The following is a 9301-nucleotide window of genomic DNA, read 5'->3' as shown; positions in this document are numbered from 1 at the left end:
TGAATTGTGAGCTGCAGCGGAGCACTGTGAGGTTTGTTGCCTGATTTGGATTTCTGTTTTTAAATAAGGATGTAGTTTCAGAGTAGAACAGATAAGTTCAGTGGGATGATGAGTTGGGCGAGCAATCTGTAGGTTTGAATCCCTCTCATATTACCTGTCTGTGTTCTTGGTCAATACACTTCAACTGCACTGTCTCAGTCCACCCAGCTGTACAGTAAATGGGTGCCACCATTAGTTGGGGAAGTAACCTGCGTCAGGTGTCCAGTTCAGGGGGAGATGTGGACGCTCATCCACTTTACACCATGGAACCCAAAGCTAAGCACAGGCCTCCAGGCCTCAGACTTATTTCTTCTTCTTCTTAGTTTCAGAGGCATTTTTGTTTGATCCTGGTTCACTTTTACTTGCTTTGCCTTTTGTTTCATTGTTTTGCCCTCTTGAGTCCATGCCACGCTGGCAACATGCACTTCTGTCTAATGATACAGGCTACTGAATCCTAATCATTTTAAAATAATCTGTGTCTGACAGGCACAATACTTGCACCATGTACACAACTTCACACCATGTTTCGGACTAGCGCCCCCTATCATCAGTGGTTTCAGTAGCAATCAGTTGCTGGATTTGTTGGCTTTGACCACCTCAGGAAATGGTAGACAGCTCCTAATTAATTTTTCTTTTGTATTGGTCAGCACAAAATCTGAACTTTTTCCACATGAAAGTATCACGATGAGTTGTGATACTTTTGGTTATATTTCTTCACATTTGAGTTCATTTTTAATTCTTATATTATTGCATTTCCCACCAATAGTGTATGATTTTTTTTTCTCTTTTTTTTGCACAGTGGGTTGCAAAGATAAACTGTATGATTGTGAGATTTGTATACTATTCAGTGACCTAAGGTGATGTCTTTGGTACTTTGGAGGATCCTTCAGCACTGCTGGAATGACTTTGTGTCAAATGAGCAGTTACTTAGGGAGATTCTGATGAGGTGGGTCACATGCATTGTGATGGAACATCAGCAATGACATTTTGGCAATGTAGTGTGTTTCTCTGGTCCTGGTCCATGCAGGTCTCTCAATTTTGAGGACTCATCTGGAAAACTTTAAGGACACACCCACATTTCACCTGGCTGCATAGATAGTTACTTTGGAGAGGTGGGGATGGATCGACTGTCTGCTGGGTGGTTGGCACCCAGAATCCAGGACGGTTCTGTGGTATGATGGAATCAGCACCAGTGCACGCTCCCAGACTTGACTTAATTTTGGAGAGATTTGAGAATTTTGCTTCTTCTTTGAAATTCTCAACTCAGCTTGTATTTTAGTCACGTTTGTCTACAGTGAGATCGATTATTGAGAACCAAAAGTTTGTTTTCCTTCATTTTTTCTGTGAAGGCTCTCAGTTGTCCAGGTGGTTTCCATAGTAGAGAAGTTTGAATCTTCGACTGGACTGGGTTGCTTGACGCGAGGCCATTTCGCTTCAAATCACAGAAGCTTCCTCAGCTAAAATTCTTGCTCTGGTAGTCTGACTTCTGTCTGACCCTTGTCGAGAAGAACAAGGGTCAGTTTGTTTGTTCTTCTTGACAAGGGTCAGACAGAAGTCAGACTACCAGAGCAAGAATTTTAGCTGAGGAAGCTTCTGTGATTTGAAGCGAAATGGCCTCGCGTCAAGCAACCCAGTCCAGTCGAAGATTCAAGCTTCTCTGCTATTTTCCTTCATTGTCGTTTTTGTCTGTTGAGATGTGCATTGTGGTTGCAACAGCATAATTCTATATGGTTAACATTATTGCAATGACAACAAAGTCTTTCCATATTTTAGCTCACATTAAGGGGAGGTAATGGTCTAGTGCAGGGGTAGGCAACCTGTTCCAGAAAGAGCCATGAGGGTGCAGGTTTTCTTGCAGCCACTGACTCCACCAGGTGATTTCACTGATTAACTGATTCCATCTGCTCAAAGTGATATTAATCAGTAAAATCACCTGGTGGAGTCAGTGGCTGCAAAGAAAACCTGCACCCTCATGGCTCTTTCTGGAACAGGTTGCCTACCCCTGGTCTAGTGGTTAAAGCGTTGGGCTTGAGACCAGAGGATCCTCTGTTCAAATCCCAGCCTGACCAGTAAATCACTAAGGGCCCTTGGGTAAGGTCCTTAATCCCCTAGTTGCTCCCGGTGTGTAGTGAGCACCTTGTGTGACAGCACCCTCACATCGTGGTGAATGTGAGGCATTATTGTAATGCAGTCCATAAAAATGCAGTCCACTAAAAATTTGCTCTGATTATAGTTCCATTACTATGGACTGCCTAACTGTGGGAATTCCACCAACAAACTCCGTTTGACAATACAGCAGAGGTTGTATAGTCTTGAGTACTGCTGTAGATTGATAATCTAAAGAGGAAATGCCCTTGAAATGGGTGTATACAGTCAATGTTTGCACTTGTAAAGATTGCTGAATAAGATTGCTATTTTTTAACAGCATAATATTCCTTTTCCTTCACTTTCTGTAAAGTAATAACAAATTTGATAAATTTTTCTTCATGTTTTGATTTGGAATAGAATGTGTAATATTCCCAATGTATTTGTCTGTATGGAAATAAAAGCTATTATGAGGATTTTGAGCTTTATTCACTTTTTTAAGCACATACCTATTATTTTGAACATGTCTAGACTTGAAGAGGATCCACAAAAAGCAGGAGCAGATCAGTTTTTCTCAGTGGACCCACAAATTCTTAGCTACAGCCTAAAATCCACACAATTGCTGCTGCTCAATTACTTCTACCACTAAAAATATGCAGACAAATTACAGATATGAAAGCACAGACTTAGACCATTGTCATGGTAACGGTCTGATATGGGAAAATATTAGACCAGAAATCAGCCAATCAGAGAGCATGTACTGTCGTAGCCATAGCCATATAATAAATGTTATTTGATGCAGTTTAGACCAAAAAAAAAAAAATTCTCAGATGGGCACAGATTGCTGGCCCATAGTGTTGAAAACACTACTATAAAAATGTGTACTAGTAAGTCCTATATCAGCCCTTGGTGCTTAATAACAAACACGTAATTTTTTTTTCTATGTAAGTCACACTGGAGTATAAGTCACAGGACCTCCCAAAATAGTAAAAAAAAAAAATCCTGGAGCTTACCATAGGAAAATACAGTATTTTGATGGCCCATACTCTTCAACAAGTTGGAACAGCATGTGGAATGCGTTATATACGAGGTCTGTCCAAAAAGTATTGGACCTTTTTATTTTTTGCAAAAACCATATGGATTTTCCATCAGCCAAGCTTGAACCTTCGTGCGCATGTGTGAGTTTTTTCACGCCTGTCGGTTGCGTCATTCGCCTGTGAGCAGGCTTTGTGTGAGCAGTGGTCCACCCCTCTCGTCAGATTTTTATTGTGAATAAATGTCTGAACGATTTGGAGCTTTGCTGCTTTAATTTTTTCCAGAAACTGTGAGAGACCTCCAGGTGGACACCATTTGGAAAATTCAGATGGCTTTCAGGGACCATTTTATGGGGATTACACAGATTAAGGAGTGCTCCAGACGGTTTAAAGACCGCCCACAGCGTCTGAGAGTGCGGCGCACTCCGAGCGCCAATCGACAGGCTGACACAACCAGATCATTTCCAACGTGAAGGCTTTGTTGATCCGGGACGCCATCTGACTTCCACAAAAAAGGCATAAGGCGTGGACATCAGCACTTTTTCGGCACATTCCACCGTTACAGGAGTTTTTTTCATGGAAAAAGAAGCGGACGAATGCGCCACCGTGCCGCTCATGGCACGGGACAAAACCACCTCTGTGTTGGTCTCACAGGACGGCTTTGAGATGGATTTCAGATGGCTGTCGGTGGCTTTTTAGTCGTGTGACTAATCGAGAAAATGTGCATGAGCTGGACATGCCCCAACATGTCCTGTGAGGCTTGATCACGGCGTTGCTTTGCGCCATGTGGCTCCGCCGTGATGCGCGGAATTCCTCCGCTCCTCTTTCCATGACAAAAACTCCTGTAACAGTGGAATGTGCCGTTCATTTCTAAAGTGGACGCTGTGGTTTATCCGGGACGTCCTCTGACTAGCACAGAAATTGCGGAAGACGTGGACATCAGCACTTTTTCGGCACAGAGACAGACATGCGGAGGAATTCCGCGAGTCGCGGCGGAGCCGCATGGCGCAAAGCAACACCGTGATGAAGCCTCACAGGACATGTTGGGGCATGTCCAGGCTCATCCACAATTTCTCGGATAGTCACACGACTGAAAAGCCATCGACAGCCGTCTGAAATCCATCTCAAAGCCGTCCTGTGAGACACCGAGGTGGTTTTGTCCCGCGCCATGAGTGGCACGGTGGCGCATCCGTCCGCTTCTTTTTCCATGAAAAAAACTCCTGTAACAGTGGAATGTGCCGAAAAAGTGCTGATGTCCACGCCTTATGCCTTTTTTGTGGAAGTCAGACGACGTCCCGGATCAACACAGCCTTCACGTTGGAAATGATCTGGTTGTTTCAGCGGGGTGTCAGCCTGTCGATCGACGCTCGGAGTGCACCGCGCTCTCAGACACTGTGGGTGGTCTTTAAACCGGCTGGAGCACTCCTTAATCTGTGTAATCCCCATAAAATGGTCCCTGAAAGCCATCTGAATTTTCCGACTGGTGTCCACCTGCAGGTCTCTCACAGTTTCTGGAAAAAATTGATGCAGCAAAGCTCCAAATCGTTCAGACATTTATTCGCAATAAAAATCCGACGAGAGGGGTGGACCACTGCTCACACAAAGCCTGTTTGTAGTTGTTATTGTCCTGGTGGCATCCATGTCAGAAATAATGTCAGCTGGATGTGGCACTCTGAGAAGCTAATACCTCTGCCAAGAGTGAACAAACCTAAGCTTGTCATCTGGTTCATCTGACAGCATCACACCCCATAGGGAGCAGGTACACTTCACTAATAAACTCTATGTCACACAAACTCCACACTCCATGTTGTGCCTAATCACCCTGCTCAGAGTGCCGCTCTCATTGGACCAACATCTCTGCTATTTTGGCACTGTGGGATAGCTCGCGCTCACAGGTTGAGCTCGCCGGACTACTTTACCACACTGCTCAACGTGCCGCTCTCGTTGGAGCGACAACACATAGAATGTGTCTCTTCCCAGATAGATCTCTTTCAGTGCAGCTTCTTGTTCTGACTTTAACATGAAGTTAACACCCAAGTCTTTCATCGCCAACTGTAAATGGTAATCAAATCATTCCAGTCGTATCTTTCTGAACTCTTCCGCATTAAACTCCATTGTGTCAATGTTTACAATGTGCTTGAGCAATAACAGGTGAAGTTGCTCATAAACTTTAAGTTTCTTAAATATTTATTATGGCCACTCTTAAAAACAGTTATCTTTATCATTTTATTACTGGTAAATTTTAGAATTGATTTAGATGAAATATACTCATTATCTCACAGGAATACGAGGTCTGTCCATAAAGTATCGTACCTTTTTATTTTTTTTTAAACTATATGGATTTGATTCATATGTTTTCACGTCAGACAAGCTTGAACCCTTGTGCGCATGCGTGAGTTTTTCCACGCCTGTCGGTGACGTCATTCGCCTGTGAGCACGCCTTGTGGAAGGAGTGGTCCCGCCCCGTCGTCGGATTTTCATTGTCTGGAAATGGCGGAATGATTTGGGGGTTTTTTTCATCAGAATTTTTTCAGAAGCTGTTAGAGACTGGCACCTGGAAACTATTTGAAAAATTTATCTGGCTATCGGTGAAAATTTTACGGGCTTCACAGAGAATAAGGTCTGTTAGTACAGCTTTAAGGACCCCTTTAAGGACGCTCAGCGCGCCCTGCGACGACACGGCACAAGCCACCGGACCATTTCTGAGATGATGGCTCTGTGGATACGAGACCGTCGTGTGCTCTTTCTCTGCTTATCACAAGCGCTGGACATCAGCCATTTTCCGGCAGATTTCACTTTTAACAAGAGATTTTGTCATGGAAAGCCGCGCGGAGTCTTCCACACACGCATGCGCACAAGGGTTCAAGCTTGTCTGACGTGAAAACATATGAATCAAATCCATATAGTTTAAAAAAAATAAAAAGGTACGATACTTCATGGACAGACCTCGTATATCACAATTATCTGGGAACTACTTTTTTGTGCAGGAATTCATCAAGCACGCCAGCCGCGGGTGTGTACCAACACAGAATGCCCAGAAACTAGACATTTGTTCAGCCATAACGAGAGCATCCACTTTTAGTTTGTCATAAGCTAAGCTAGTGGCGCTCATGAGAGTGTGGTGCCTAATAAAAGGACAGGGCAGGTTTGGGAGCTGGTGATGCTTTGACTGCCAAATGAAAGTGCTTTAAATCCTGACTGGTAGCCAAGAGCCAGAAATACTGCGAGAATCGAGATTCTTTTAGATTTCTCAATGTAAAATGTGTCTGTTCAAATTGTAGTTGTCTTTATAATCATGTCTTTTTTTTTTGAAATCTGCTTTTTTAATAACAAACTAATTTCAGTTTTGATAGATTTCATACATAGTGGTGGGCACCAATGGGGTCAACCTTTTTACGCCCCAACAAACACAATAATTAAAAAAATATATTTTGTTATTTTATTTTTGGACCTGGGGGTGGGTGTGTGGGGGGGTGCACTGTATTTATATTTTATACTTCAAAAAAATAAAAAAAAAGTGTGCACATCATCGCTTGATAGATAGATAGATAGATAGATAGATAGATAGATCCAACCAACCAACCAACCAACCCCTGGCAACAATTATGGAATCACCGGCCTCGGAGGATGTTCATTCAGTTGTTTAATTTTGTAGAAAAAAAGCAGATCACAGACATGACACAAAACTAAAGTCATTTCAAATGGCAACTTTCTGGCTGTAAGAAACACTATAAGAAATCAAGAAAAAAATTGTGGCAGTCAGTAACGGTTACTTTTTTAGACCAAGCAGAGGGAAAAAAATATGGACTTACTCAATTCTGAGGAATAAATTATGGAATCACCCTGTAAATTTTCATCCCCAAAACTAACACCTGCATCAGATCAGATTTGCTCGTTAGTCTGCATCTAAAAAGGAGTGATCACACCTTGGAGAGCTGTTGCACCAAGTGGACTGACATGAATCATGGCTCCAACACGAGAGATGTCAATTGAAACAAAGGAGGGGATTATCAAACTCTTAAAAGAGGGTAAATCATCATGCAATGTTGCAAAAGATGTTGGTTGTTCACAGTCAGCTGTGTCTAAACTCTGGACCAAATACAAACAACATGGGAAGGTTGTTAAAGGCAAACATACTGGTAGACCAAGGAAGATATCAAAGCGTCAAGACAGAAAACTTAAAGCAGTATGTCTCAAAAATCGAAAATGCACAACAAAACAAATGAGGAACGAATGGGAGGAAACTCGAGTCAATGTCTGTGACCAAACTGTAAGAAACCGCCTAAAGGAAATGGGATTTACATACAGAAAAGCTAAACGAAAGCCATCATTAACACCTAAACAGAAAAAAACAAGGTTACAATGGGCTAAGGAAAAGCAATCGTGGACTGTGCATGACTGGATGAAAGTCATATTCAGTGATGAATCTCGAATCTGCATTGGGCAAGGTGATGATGCTGGAACTTTTGTTTGGTGCCGTTCCAATGAGATTTATAATGAGATTCATGCCTGAAGAGAACATGTAAATTTTCACAGTCATTGATGATATGGGGCTGCATGTCAGGTAAAGGCACTGGGGAGATGGCTGTCATTACATCATCAATAAATGCACAAATTTACGTTGATATTTTGGACACTTTTCTTATCCCATCAATTGAAAGGATGTTTAGGGATGATGAAATCATTTTTCAAGATGATAATGCATCTTGCCATAGAGCAAAAACTGTGAAAACATTCCTTGCAAAAAGACACATAGGGTCACTGTCATGGCCTGCAAATAGTCCGGATCTTAACCCAATTGAAAATCTTTGGTGGAAGTTGAAGAAAATGGTCCATGACAAGGCTCCAACCTGCAAAGCTGATCTGGCAACAGCAATCAGAGAAAGTTGGAGCCAGATTGATGAAGAGTACTGTTTGTCACTCATTAAGTCCATGCCTCAGAGACTGCAAGCTGTTATAAAAGCCAGAGGTGGTGCAACAAAATACTAGTGATGTGTTGGAGCATTCTTTTGTTTTCATGATTCCATAATTTTTTCCTCAGAATTGAGTGATTCCATATTTTTTTTCCCTCTGCTTGGTCTAAAAAATTAACCGTTACTGACTGCCACTATTTTTTTCTTGATTTCTTAGTGTTTCTTAAAGCCAGAAAGTTGCCATTTGAAATGACTTTAGTTTTGTGTCATGTCTGTGATCTGCTTTTTTTCTACAAAATTAAACAACTGAATGAACATCCTCCGAGGCCGGTGATTCCATAATTTTTGCCAGAGGTTGTAGATGAAAGAAAGAAAGAAGCAGGTTGATTAAAGCGGAGACTTTTTCACCTGAAAAATCACTTCAGTCTTTCAGTAATATCCTGGAAAGACTCAGTTTACTTTGTAGTCTTGGGAGTTATAATCTGTAATGTAAATTTTTCTGCAACAAAAGAAGATTTGCGATATTGTTTAATTTTTAAACAGCATGCTTACATTATTTATAAATGTATTCATTTAGTTTTTGTCTTCCCAAATATGATCTATGCTCTATTATTATTATTTTTCTGTGATTATAAAACTACATCTAGTTTATTAAATATTTATTTTATGATTACATTATTGAGGTTTTACTCTCTCTCTCTTTCTCTCTCTCTCTATCTATTGTTTAAAATTTTGTTAATTATGCCTGGCTACTTTTTATTTTGTTTATTTGCTGTCATTCTTATATTTCTTGACTAGTGTGAAATTTTCAGGATAACCTGAAGCTATATTGTATATAATTTTATTTAAAATATAATTTGTTAATTTCTTAGTCAATTAATTATATATTTGTTTCTGACTTTGTTTCTGGTGGTGAGTTGGTTCAGAGGGTGGGGATGGATTTTGGACAGACCTAGTAAGCCCAAACAGACAGTGCGGGTGAACTGGGAACATCTGGAGGAGCTCACTGTCCGACAGATCTTCAACACCCCTCTGGCAGAGCTTTTATGGCATCCCTGTTTAGGTTAGGGGCATTGGACCAGAATAGACAATGTTCAAAGCTTCCATTGCTGCAGTGGAGATCTGTGGCCTGAAGGCCTTGGGTGCCTCAAGGGGCGGCAACTCTCCAACACCGTGGTGGACACCGATGGTCAGGGAAGCTATCCAACTGAAGATGGAGTCCTTCCAGGA

This window comes from Thalassophryne amazonica, chromosome 17 (assembly GCF_902500255.1).
Source record: "Thalassophryne amazonica chromosome 17, fThaAma1.1, whole genome shotgun sequence".
NCBI lineage: Eukaryota > Metazoa > Chordata > Actinopteri > Batrachoidiformes > Batrachoididae > Thalassophryne > Thalassophryne amazonica.
This window is presented reverse-complemented; position numbering follows the sequence as displayed.